This window comes from Eurosta solidaginis, chromosome 1, assembly GCF_040869045.1.
Source record: "Eurosta solidaginis isolate ZX-2024a chromosome 1, ASM4086904v1, whole genome shotgun sequence".
Taxonomy (NCBI): domain Eukaryota; kingdom Metazoa; phylum Arthropoda; class Insecta; order Diptera; family Tephritidae; genus Eurosta; species Eurosta solidaginis.
The window spans coordinates 280,020,858-280,033,617 of record NC_090319.1 but is presented as its reverse complement, the minus strand read 5'-3'; the positions used below and the strand labels follow the sequence as shown (position 1 = coordinate 280,033,617).

General features: G+C 34.3%; 1 protein-coding gene across 2 annotated transcripts in view; it reads left to right on the top strand.

Annotated features, from left to right (window-relative positions):
• Positions 1 to 12,760, top strand: part of btsz (bitesize) — a 184,930-nt gene that overhangs the window by 123,179 nt on the left and 48,991 nt on the right. The gene's annotated exons all lie outside the window — the stretch shown is intronic.

Below are 12,760 nucleotides of genomic sequence, written 5' to 3'. Positions count from 1 at the left end.
CACGCACCAAATTCAATTTGGGTTGCTCTCATACAAGCTGTATGTGCATGAGAAATTTTTGACAGAAAATGACTTGCGTGCGTTTATATTAGGTTGGCATGTGAGACACGCATCACTCTAGCTCAAACTTTACATATCCAGAATCGACCTCTACATACATAATGTATGTCCTGCTTGCAACGTATCCCCTCCGGTCCACCCCTGTTGCGATTCTTTGGACTCCCCTTAGGGAATATTGATGACAATTTGTGAGTAGCCGCAACTATTTGATGGTGCAAAGCACTGCTATAACAACAACAACATGTGATGTCTACATAGCACAGTGTAACATCAAAAAATACCTGGGCAATTGTGACACTTTCCTCGTCAAGTAAAACGTGAATTAGGGTAAGAAATTTTCCAAACACATCCAAAATTTTGAGTTACGGGTAAAGACTGGTGATCGATCTGTTATTGAAAAAATATATCGATTTGTTATGGAAAAACAATAAATTTGTTGCTGAAAAATTGTCGATTTCAGCCAAAATCTTGAGTTACGGGTAAAAACTGGTGATCAATATGTTATTGAAAAAACTTCGATTTGGTATCGAAAATTTATCGATTTCACATCGAAAAACTACGCATTTGTTATCGAAAAGTTATCGATTTGTTATCGAGAGTTAACGATTTTTCACCCAAAAAATATTTATTTGGTATCGAAAAAAGGACTGATAACGAATTGACACTTTTTTGATAACAAATCGATATCTTTTCGATAAAAAAAAACGTGAATAATATACCGAGAACTCTTTGAGAATAGTTGTTATCGACAACAAGCCGATAAGTCGCCCATAACAAGCCAATAACATGCTGATAACAGTCCGATAACAATAACAGCCCGACTATTTTTCGTATTGGTAAATGAATTTTTCAGAATCTTGTCAAATGATTCCAAAATGGTATCAAAATGATTTCAAAATATTCGCAAAACATTCCCGTAGCTATTTCAAAATGGCTCCGGAACTATTTCAAATTCATTCCATAAATAAATAGTGCCGAAATGGTCTCGGAAATAATTCCGAATTGATCTAAACAAATACCTAAAACAATTCCGAAAGAAATTGAAAATAATCTCAAAACGATCTACAAACTATCCCAGAATGGTAACATTACTACCAAATGTCTTGAGAGTAACCCCCATTATTGTTTCGGAACATTTAAAAGTGGTCTTGGTATCAGTCCCTGAATGACCCAAAAATGATTGAAATTTTGAGGAATTATAATTACATATTTGCAGACCCTTATAATATTCTAATTTTAAGTTTAATTAATATTAATTCTAACAGAGCAGACGAAATATATGCCCCAAATTAAATTTGACTCTTTTCAAACATAAAGATATAGATATGCAGCTATGACATAGATAAATAGGAGAGATACTATTGTTTATTTATGTTTTACAATACCGAATACTCCATTAATTGACTGTTTTTCCCTACCATAACCTTAGAAGTATTCACTTCAAATAAGTTTAAACGCAATCAAGGCAATTAACTGTTTTGAAAAGTAAGCGCATGTTCAAATTTCCAAACAGCCCTCTTTATAGGTCGAAAGGTTTAAGACTATTTTATGTTCTCGGTGGGTAGAATATTCTTTCTAAGTACTAAAATGGGTCGGTTAAGTTTCTTGTAGATGCTTATATGCATTTATGCACCTAAATGAAAAATCATATCCGCCTCTTCTTCTTCTTGTATTGACAACGAAATCCCCCGATAGTTTTGGGAAGTTTAATCGATATTAATTTGGTACGTCCCAGCCATAGAGGTACTAGCCCGACCGTCTCGGGAAAGATTTGATAGGACCACGTGGAACCTTGTGGGTCATCCGATTCCTCCTTCCGTAAGGAACTCGACAGAGGCTCGCCTGCTAAACAAACATGATTTAACAGAGATAGTGAGGTTGACAATTAGGTTTGCAGGAGGTGTAAATTGCGCTGTCAATGGCTTGGCAGAGTTGCGCTACACTACCCATTGAACTCTATCATATCTGCCTCCTCCACTATGGTGGCGGTATATGAGAGGCACCTTTCCCAATACTTTACTTCTGGCTCTTCCTGTTTACATTTTCAAAAAATGTGGTTAGGATTTGAATATGATTACACTATACACTACAAAAAGCAGTACCTACATATATGCATATATACTTTTCCAGACAGCGGTTGCTTTTTACAGAGCTTTTGACATAGCTAACTTAGTTAGGGTGGAGAAATTTTTGTTTGCACAGGATTTTTGAACATTGTTAATAAAACGTTCAGATTTTTCAAAACTCTTTTGATATATCAAAACTGAACAATATGAGTATTGATATGATGACGCACCTTCCATTATTGACTTACCCCTTCATTCGGCATTTGGCCTTCGTGCTGAATTGATTTGGTTTCTATACCAAATTCTTGGAGAGAAAAAATTTCATCGAAAATAACTCCCCCGATTTTGTCATGATTTATGCTAAAAATTTTTGAAATATAACGGAAAGAAAAAAACTAATAATACCAAAATGATTATTAGCTACACTGTTAAAAGTTTGAGCCTAATATCACATTTACACAGCACCAAATTCGTATTTTTTGGCAAAAAATTCAAATTCGACGCATTTCCTCATGCATTACATCGCATTGGGCCAGCAAATGCAATCCACATAACCGATCCACACATGTTTTTGACATTTTCTCACTAAAAGAAACCCGGCGAGAACATGGATGGTTAAACAACGTATCGTGATCGTATTGTTGTACTAGAATTATTAATAGTAGTTTCCACTAGCTTTTTAAATCCATATAATTTAATCAATTACGTCATGCTATGGTTTGGTTCCCTCATAGTCGAGTCTTGCAGGCCTGTGTAAAGGAAATATTAATCTGGAACTGTTTCACTATCTTCATATATGAGGAAACCAAAGTTGGGTTCAAACTCCCATTATTTATATCGGTTTTTGTTAAAACGAGTGTTGAGGAATGAAAAAAAAAAAATTAAAATTGTGTGGTCTATCGGCGGATTTCAAGGCGAAGTGGTCTGACTGCTCTCTACTCACTGAGCTATCCCACCTGGAAAACGAGACATATCATCGCAAAATGTTATACAGCAATTTTCGCATATGAAATTTTTTTATATGTAGGTTTTCAGCAGCTAGTTTATAGTTTTCGGTTTTGTTTCACTCCCAGAAGTTACTGCAGTTTCTATTTTCAGACTTTTTTGAACTTCTTGTTGTTGTTTTAATATAATGCTCAGATTTGAAACTTTTTAGTCACAAACATTTTAAATTTAAAACGAATAAAATTAAAAAAACCTAGTAGTAAATTTTAGTTTCAAAAATATAAAAAAATTGCTTAAACCGAAGAGTGGTTTAAAACTTAGATCTAGTTTACATATAACGAAATAAAAAAGAAACGTTAAAATTTTACAGATATGCTAAATCGTACTTAACTCCTAATCGTTACTTAAATAACTATATTTCCCATTTAAATTTTTCCCTGAGCTTATCGGTAATTATGAACTAGAGTGTAATCGCTAATTGGAAGCCTGAAATAAAAAATAAACGTGAAAATTTGACAGATAATAATCAAGCTCCTGGGGATGGAACATATGTAAACGTAGATTATCTATTGAGGATTTATTGTAGATTAGTGCATGTGTAAACGTGGTTTAAGGCTCAAACTTTTAATCGTTAACTGAAAAACTGGATGTAACTACGCATATAATATTGCATCTATGCGCGAAGTAATTGTTTGCTGTTCAAAAATGTGTTCCAAAGAGTAGACAATGTGATTCGCGGTTTGCGTGGTTTATTATTCCACTCCTCGATTAGGTGCTGTTGGACATCATACAAACCATATTATATAAATACATTTCTTTGTCAACCTGCTTCATATATCGATCAGTATCTCCAAAACCACTTGTGTACAAAACTTCTGGAAGATATTTTAAATAAGTAGTGTGAGCGATATGACCTTGCAAACTTATGCTTGGTTTTGACCACAAACTTGATAATATTAATAAAAGGCCCTGTCGTACATCGCCAAGTGCGTTTGGCATTCAAAATTCATTTGCTAACATGTTGACAATTTATTTTCGTTTGCGCAATAGGCGTCACGTGATTAAATAATGCCAAAGCTTATGAAACAGCGGGAAATGATGGAAAGGGTTATGAAATAAATGAACACAAAATTTTAGCGTGGTTTTGACAACGCACTGCTTTATCGACTCCGAGCGAATAATGTGATATTATGGAAATGCTTTTGACTCCAGCTGTCCAGCGGGGCAGCTTGAGGCAGTTTTTGATGTCAGCCATGTTGACCTAATGAAAACCAAGCACTAGTCCCTCACTAAAGCAAATCGTATTTCAAATATTTTCAGGCACGTAATTTAATTAAGACCACGTGACATTTTTTCCTAAAATTTTGTAAATATTCTGAATTCGTTAGTCGCTGTTTACACATAACAAGTTTTGTTGCTGGACATCGGCAACATCTGTTTTGGAGTTTGGGATAATATTGACACGCGGCAACTCTTTCCATGCAACAACTTGGTATTTTGTTTCAATTTTTTCTTATACCTATATGACACTACGTTAATTCGTCTTCCAAGCTAGAAATGCTGACGAAACTTTATCGAAACATCCAAATACAAAAACAATTTTGATGATGATAAAGCAAGACCCGTGTTTCCCCCACATAAATGAGATTGACAGTAAAACTCTTTATATTTCAAACATTATTTTTCACAAACTTTTTTTCACAAGAGAAACAATGCAAATAACACTGAAAAATTATTTCGCGTGCTCTTGATTCACTTATTTCACAAAAATGTTGAGTATAGTTGCGTATTTGTGCACAAAATTTACAAACTAAGAAGAAAATTTTCATTTGTCAGAAAAAATAAAGAAAAAACAGCCGAATGTCAAAAAAAAAGCCGAATGTCAAAAAAACCTAAAAAATACATACTGGCTCTTTTACTTTTAATGAACTAGGTTGTATTTTTCTGGTATTTCGTTAGTTTTTTGTAATAAAATTTACATATTTACACCAATGTTTAAGCCGCATTAAGAGGCGGCCGACAAAAAATTTAAGAAAAAATACAAGAAAATAAAGTAGTTTCGTAAAGGTATTAACATATTTTTTCTGTTTTTAAAATTTAAAATTAATTGTAAAATATTATAAATTTCCAATAAAATTATAAATACCTGTGTTCAAAATCAATGAAAAGTTTATTTTAAAAAAACTATATCCAAACAAAAAGAATTTGACAACAGCAGAAACACAACACAAAGAAAGTCGCCGAGCACAAGAAACTCGGTGCCCGTTTGGTTCTCTCGTCACCACCAAATCGGAAAGTGACGAGTTTCAGCAACAAAACTTGGTGTGTGTAAACTTAGTCTTAGGAACAGTGTGAATAATAATTAAACCACCCTAACATATACCTATGAAATACGTGTCATATAACACTCGCTGTCAATAACTTTTTTAATCAATTCTAATCCCTCTTAGGTGTTTCTGAGATAGTTTATCTATATTGTACTAGGTAGATAATGCTTTGTGGGCATATTTTAATTTAGCGTTACGGCGTTTTTACACATTTTGGAAAATTTATATATATATATATATATATATGTATGTACATTAAAAGCGTTAGTTATTTTTGTCTAGCTAGATCTAATTGAAATTGCACAAAAACCACAATCAACTTTTTTTAGCAAAAGTTAAAAGTTTTAATTTTGAATGATTAATTAAATGTGTGTGTTTTTTTTTTATAAGTTGTTATATATTATTATTATTTTAATATTTATTGCTCCAATCGCTATGTATATATGTATGAAAGCTTGCGCATATCCACAAAAAAAATTCTTTTAAGTTTTTTAACTTGTCAATTAAAACTACCCCACACGCGATATTTTGTCTTTTGCACTTGCATTTCCTACTCAGTGGGTCAACTGGCAACCGACGCACAGTGTTTCGTGTAGAGCAAGCTAGCTGGACAAAATTATTTTATGAGATTTTCCGTTTCATATGCAGTCATTTATTACAACTACGTCATTTTTTTCAGCCATATGTTCTTTTTTTTATTTTTTTCCAAAATTTTACTTCATATGCATACATTTGCTTATTTCATATACAGTAACTCATGTGAATAAGTGACATAGATCCAAAAAAATTTAAAGGAGTCAAGAATATTACTTTATTGTACTTAAATTTAAGGACTACAAATCTCAATACTCTAAAAAATTCTAAAAATTCGGAAAAAAATTAAAATTTTTTATGAAAATTCGTCGAATTCTTCAAACATTTTTTAAATATAATTTAGTTTTTGTTATAGATCGTGACAAATTTTCTTATGGAAAATAAGTTAAAATATGAAAATTCGTCGAATTTTTCAAACATTTTTTAAATATAATTTAGTTTTTGTTATAGATCGTGACAAATTTTCTTATGTGAAATTAGTTAAAATAAATTTGCGAAAGCGAAAATTGTAAGAATTGTCCAAAAAGGGGTGTCTACTTATTTATGTGAGTGACTGTACATATGTCCATACATGTTTTGTATTTATTTGAGTATTTATCCTGGCACTACAATTTTTACAAAATTATTTTATAGTACCAGTCAGGAATGTAAAAGTGAATTACAATAATAATAATAACAATGTAAATATTTAAATTAATTATGTGTAAATTACTTATTACAAAAACTTAAAAGAAAAGTATCATACAAAGTAGAAAAGACAATAGATTTAAATAAATAAAACCTGATCCAACAAAAAGTTATAGGGTAGGTTATATTTTGTTTGTTTAGAAAAAATAAATTTAATTGGACGACAATACATGGTAGAAGAAGGTCGAGGATTCTGCCAAACAATGTTACCTTTTTCATCCTGTAATTGAAGAGGAACGAAAGAAAATATAAACAAAAACTCATCAGTGTCAGAACTGCATGTAAACTTTTGCTTATATGTACTATGGTCAGAGCTTCCATCGTATACGTCAAGTTTGTAGGTAATAAACTAACAAAAACTTCTTGATTTGCTAAAACTAAACGCTCAACAGTTTTATCTAATACGGACTGGACTTTAATTTCCGCACGTGTTTCACCCACATCAATTTCATTTGGATAGCATTCTGCCTTAGCTTTTCTTAGATTAAAAAATGATGGATAAACTTTATGGCCTGTCTTGATGCTCCACTTCCGAATCGTTTTGTACCTATGAGTCGTCGACTTGCTATCTACGTAGTATGCTAAAGCTTCTACATTGCTCAAGAATATTGCATCTGGCTCACATGTTATCTTTTTCCAGATATTTGAGTGGTTTCCTGTGATTTTTTTATAATGTTAGCAACATTTCTGTTGTCGGACATACGCGTTGATACTTCTGCCGCATAAAGTAATTCACCAGGACTTCTAGATTGCAAGAGGTCATCCACTCGACGCCGTTTGGTTTTTTCACTGCAGCTAACAAAGTCCTTCTTTCGTCTTCCGGGGCCGAGGTTACCTAAAGAAGTGGTTGGCTGGTCTGATAGCAACTTTGAATCCACCGTTATTGTAAATGTGAAGTCTGGACCCGAAAGTCACTCCGAGTTTTTATTCAAATATCGCTCCTTATCTCTTCCAGAAGTGTTCCAATTTTGATCCAGCTTCGACGAATATGACGATATTTGTAAGCTTAAACTTTTTGTCGAATACTCGGCTGCTTCGCTTAAATCGTACTTAAGTACAACAAAACTCAACAATTCTTTATATCTGGTTTCCTTCGAATGTTGAACCCATATGTCAAAAAACTCCGTTCTTGGTATGGGTATAACTAAACTGCTTTGTGTTGTTGATTTTCCGACAGGGTGAATAGTTGATGATTGTTGTGCTGCCATCTTAAGTGTCGTTGATTGTTCTGATTTATTATCAGTTGTGCAGTATTTATATTACATTCAGGTATTGGCGTAGATGCTAACAAACGGGGTTGTTTTGTGTAGCGTTCCAGTGTGGTTATACCTGCATTAGGATTGCTTTGTATGTACCTGTCTTTATGTTTTGGTGACTGGTGCGGTAGGTTGTGGCGGGTTGAAGTCAGTGATCTTCGCCTTTTTGCTTTTGATGTGCTGTTGTTGACCTTGCGCATTTTTTTTTGTGTGTTTTATGGCTACGTGTTTGTTCCCTGTACCTGGGAATTAGTTTTACCGTTTGTAGATCAGCTTTAAAGGTTCAAATATCTCATCGGAGCTGGTACGTACATACATCCTATTTTATATGTAGAGATAACTAAATCTACAAAAAAAAAAAAAAATTAAAAATAGATGTGCAAAGAATTCGCAATGGTTTTTTCTTTCGACTATTAGAGAACACTTGCGGCTATAACATATGTAAAATTTAGCCCGGATGTCCGCGGATGTATGTAACTTTTTTGTCCCTAAATTTAAAAATATGAGAATAAATACCTTTTCTTCTTAATAACGGAATGTTAAATATATTGAAAATACTCTAATTGTGAAAGAATTACTATTAAAAAATTTTACTTACCTTCGAGCTTAGAATCCATCAAAAAAATTATATAAAAGTGTTCACTTAAAAGAAATATGAAGCTTAATATTCACAAGAATTTTGCAAATTAATCAATGCATTTTACGGCCACTCCTGCCTTCTTACTTCAATTACTCAATATATATGAGCAGAAATATCAAAAAAAAAGCAAAAATCCCGTTATTTTGTTTGTTTTCTTTCATTTCTCATTACACTTTTCTTAGAATAAGAACTTTGTTTTTGTCCAGCTAGCTTGTTCTACACGAAACTCTGTGCGACGTACCATTTCCTCACCTCCCTTCACCAAATTCGTTGTATGCAATGATGCATTCAATTACAAGATATTTCATACTTTAGCTGGTAAATATATTTATTATCTATGTACATATATAAATGTTGAAAAGCGTCAAGCGACCATAGCCATACACTGAAAGAAATGGTGCTAGTAAAATCAACAAATCGGTTCTGTTGTTCTTGACTTAACGGAGATTCGGTGAAATTGATCGAATTATGGTTAATTCGACCGAGTTCTTTGTCAAGCGAACAAATTAGTTTAGTCATTTCAACAGAAGAGAAATTGTCGCTCTTAAGTTAACAAAATTCTGTAAAATTGACAGATTCCTAATCAATCTAACTGATTTTTTTGTTAACACAACTGATCTCACTGGTCATTTCAATAGCGATCAACAGTCAATACATGAGCAAATTTCAAAAAGAATTTTACGCTCGCTACGCTGTCTACTTTGTACTTATGTATGCTGTGTACTATATGTATTTACATATTTACGTATTAATATCGCGGCCGCCGTGGTGTGATGGTAGCGTGCTCCGCCTACCACACCGAGACCTTGAGTTCACACCCCGGGCAAATCAACATAAAAATTTTAGAAATGAGGTTTTTCAATTAGAAGAAAATTTTCCTAAGCTTGGTCGCCCCTCGGCATTGTTCGGCAAGCACTCCACCAAGTGTATTTCTGCCATGAAAAGGTCTCAGTGAAAACTCATCTGCCTTGCAAATTCCGCAACATAGGTACTTTCGTACAAAGCTGCCGCAACAACTTTTTTTGTTCATTTGACTACTAAAACGGTCAGTTACGAATCAACGACTTGTGCGCAGTTGATTCAACATCTTGTTGCGATGGATAAAAATTTACAGAAATTTCGGTTGAATTGACCCGTATTTTGGTTGATTTTACCAGTATTTTCCTTTCAGTGTAGAAATAAGTGTTGTTACGCTTGAACACCCTGTAATTAAAGTTCAAAAATGTGTTACAATTTGTTTTTGAGGTTTAACTCAATTAAATTTTTCTGCTTTCAATTCCAACTCTAAATATACAATTAGATACTTGCAAACAAAATGTTCGTTAAAATATTAGTAAATTTTGACAATTTGAGTAAATTGTATTCAAACAAAATTTTTCAGCTAACCCAGTGCTATCGTTTAGATGAACCAACAGCACCTGAATGCTTTCTGTATGTTGTGTATTGCTTTATACGAGGTTTACTAGCGATTCGAAGATGATAAGCTCTGCTTATTGAAATTAAATTACACGAGGTTTGCATTCGTTTTCGAGACCTGATTCAAAATATCGATATAATGCCAATACCGTAGTGATCCTGCCACATTTTCGCAGCCACCCATTAAACTTTATTTCGGTATTTAATATTGTATTATCGGTATCTGTTTTATTAAAGCCCGATGAGCTGTCGATAACATTGTTATCGATAGCATACCTATAACTCTTCGATAAGAAACCGAACAGTTGTCGATAACACGTCGAAATCATATTGACAACCGTCGTGGTGTGTTTGTAGCGTTCTCCGGCTACCACGCTGAAGATCCTGGACAAATCAACCTCAAACATTTAGAAACAATTTTTGTTTAATTGGAGAAAAGGCTTTCTAAGCAGGGTCGCCAATCGGCAGTGATATGGTAAACAATCTGAGTGTATTTCCGCCATTAAAAGCTTCTCAGTGAAAACTCAGATGCCTTGCAGATGTCGTTCCGAATCGGCGTTGCAAATTGGAAGAGAAGTTCAGACTGAAATCTCTGCAGAGGTTATCACGCCCTACATTTATTTATTTTTATCATTTTCATTTTTTTATTTATAAATTCGCTTCGATAACTGGTCCATAACAAATCGCTGACACTCCGGTAACAAATCGATATTTTTTTGGTAATAAATAAAAAACCGTTAAATAGATAACACTCCCATAACCCATCGACAACAATCCGATAACACGTCGATGATGCTTATTATCTATAACAATCGCGATATACTTTTTCCAACACTCAAGTTAAAAAAAAGCGAGTTTAATCTGTTACAGTATACAAATCGAAGTTCAGCTAGAGTAACGCATGATTCAGGGGAAGTTTGTTTCCTCTTCTGCACGAAAATGGTATTGCACCCTGCGAACGGAGTCCGCATGGCGTGACTCGGCAAAATAATTTAGCGACTATGTGGATGAGTTCGAGGGCCTCATCATGCTTTTCCACAGTAAACAGTTGTGCTGAGATGTGCCATTAGTCTTCATACCGGCTACTGGTTACAAATAAGCAACAGGACAATTACTTTATAAGTTGTCAGCAGCATATATTTATCCCAAGTGATGCAATTGCAGTTGTATGTGCACGAAAAATGGGACTACTATCGAACGGCACTCTAAATATTTGTGGGTATCCGACAGTTTTAAGCGTATTTCCATCGACATGGATGTCCAATACCAGTGTCAACTCCATCCACGTCATGCAAAGGGTCGGTGCAGACTTGTTAGATAATTATAATGATGATAGTGTCATATCAAACAAAGTGAAAAAAACTGGAAAGAGTAGGGAGGTGGCCTTTTATTTTGGGGCATAACTCATCTACGAAAGTGCCCGGCCAATTATTGTGCCAGTATCGGCATAGGAAACAAGGGTAACTCCTTCTGAGGGAAAAGGGTGCTTCGAGATGTAGAAATTAAGTAAAATATGGTTTAAGAAAACACCCTGTGTCCTTCTGCTTAATCCTTCTTGGTTTATATATTCCATTCATCAAATTTTCGATCCATTTTTTTGACTGCTGGGAAGAGGTGATCCTTTTATGTCTTCTACTAACGTAACAAGGTTAACTGTGTCAAAAGCTTTTGACAGGTCGATGGCTTCGAGCACTGAACTGTGGTAAACCTTATCTTGACGTAATCCGAAATTTATCTTGGTCGTAACAATTGGGTTTGCCGGCCAAACCCTGCTGATTTTTGACTCATCGAAAATTTGAGGTAAAATAGCGGAACAGAATGGTCTCAAATATCTTCGCCACTGGCAATAAGAAGATATCGGGCGAAATTACTCTCTTTTTTGCCAGTTTCTGAAACTCTAGTAGCGGAAAAGTTTTCTAAAAAATTTGATGTTGGGTGTTCCAGAAACTTAAGTTTGGGACCCTTGTGTAGTTATCTCAGCAGACCAACTCTGCAACACTCTCCATTCATTTTTTGGTCTATTATTTTCGCATATGTTATACATCAAATTTTCCACAAAATCCAACGAATCATGCATCATCTTTAATATAGCTCACAATCATCTTTTCTTACCCAAAAGGTCCACATCTAAAAATCTTAGCGATAAAATGTACACAACCGTGATCTTAAATGTGCTATAAATGCGTAGTGTCATCCTTCAGAATAAATTTGTATGTTCATAGTTTCATGGTAAATTAATTTGATATGGATTTGAAATTGACAAGTTTTAGACCAAGCTATTTTATAAAATAAATAAAAAATAGATGTTAGGCGCGATAACCTCCGAAAAGATTTTAGGCCGAACTTCTCTTCCAATTTGCGACGTTCTCCTGTCTAATTTTTCCTACAAATTGGCGGGACAGGACCTACTTGCTTTATGCCGACTCCGAACGGCATCTGCAAGGCAGATGAGTTTTCTTTGAGAGCTTTTCAAGGCAGAAATAAACTCGGAGTGTTTGCCAAACATTGCCGAGGGGCGACGCCGCTTAAGAAAATTTTCTTCTAATTGAAAAAAACTCGTTTCTAAAATTTTTATGTTGCTTTGCCCGGGGGGTGAACCCAGGATCTTCGGCGTGGTAGGCGGAGCACGCTACCGTCACACCACGGCAGCCGCCAAGCTATTTTAGTATAAATATTTTTCCTTTCCAATATCGTCAAAACCTTCTTCTTTTCTCCAGCAAAAAGTAAGGAATTACCACTTTCATTCTAATAGAAAATAATTGTGTTTAG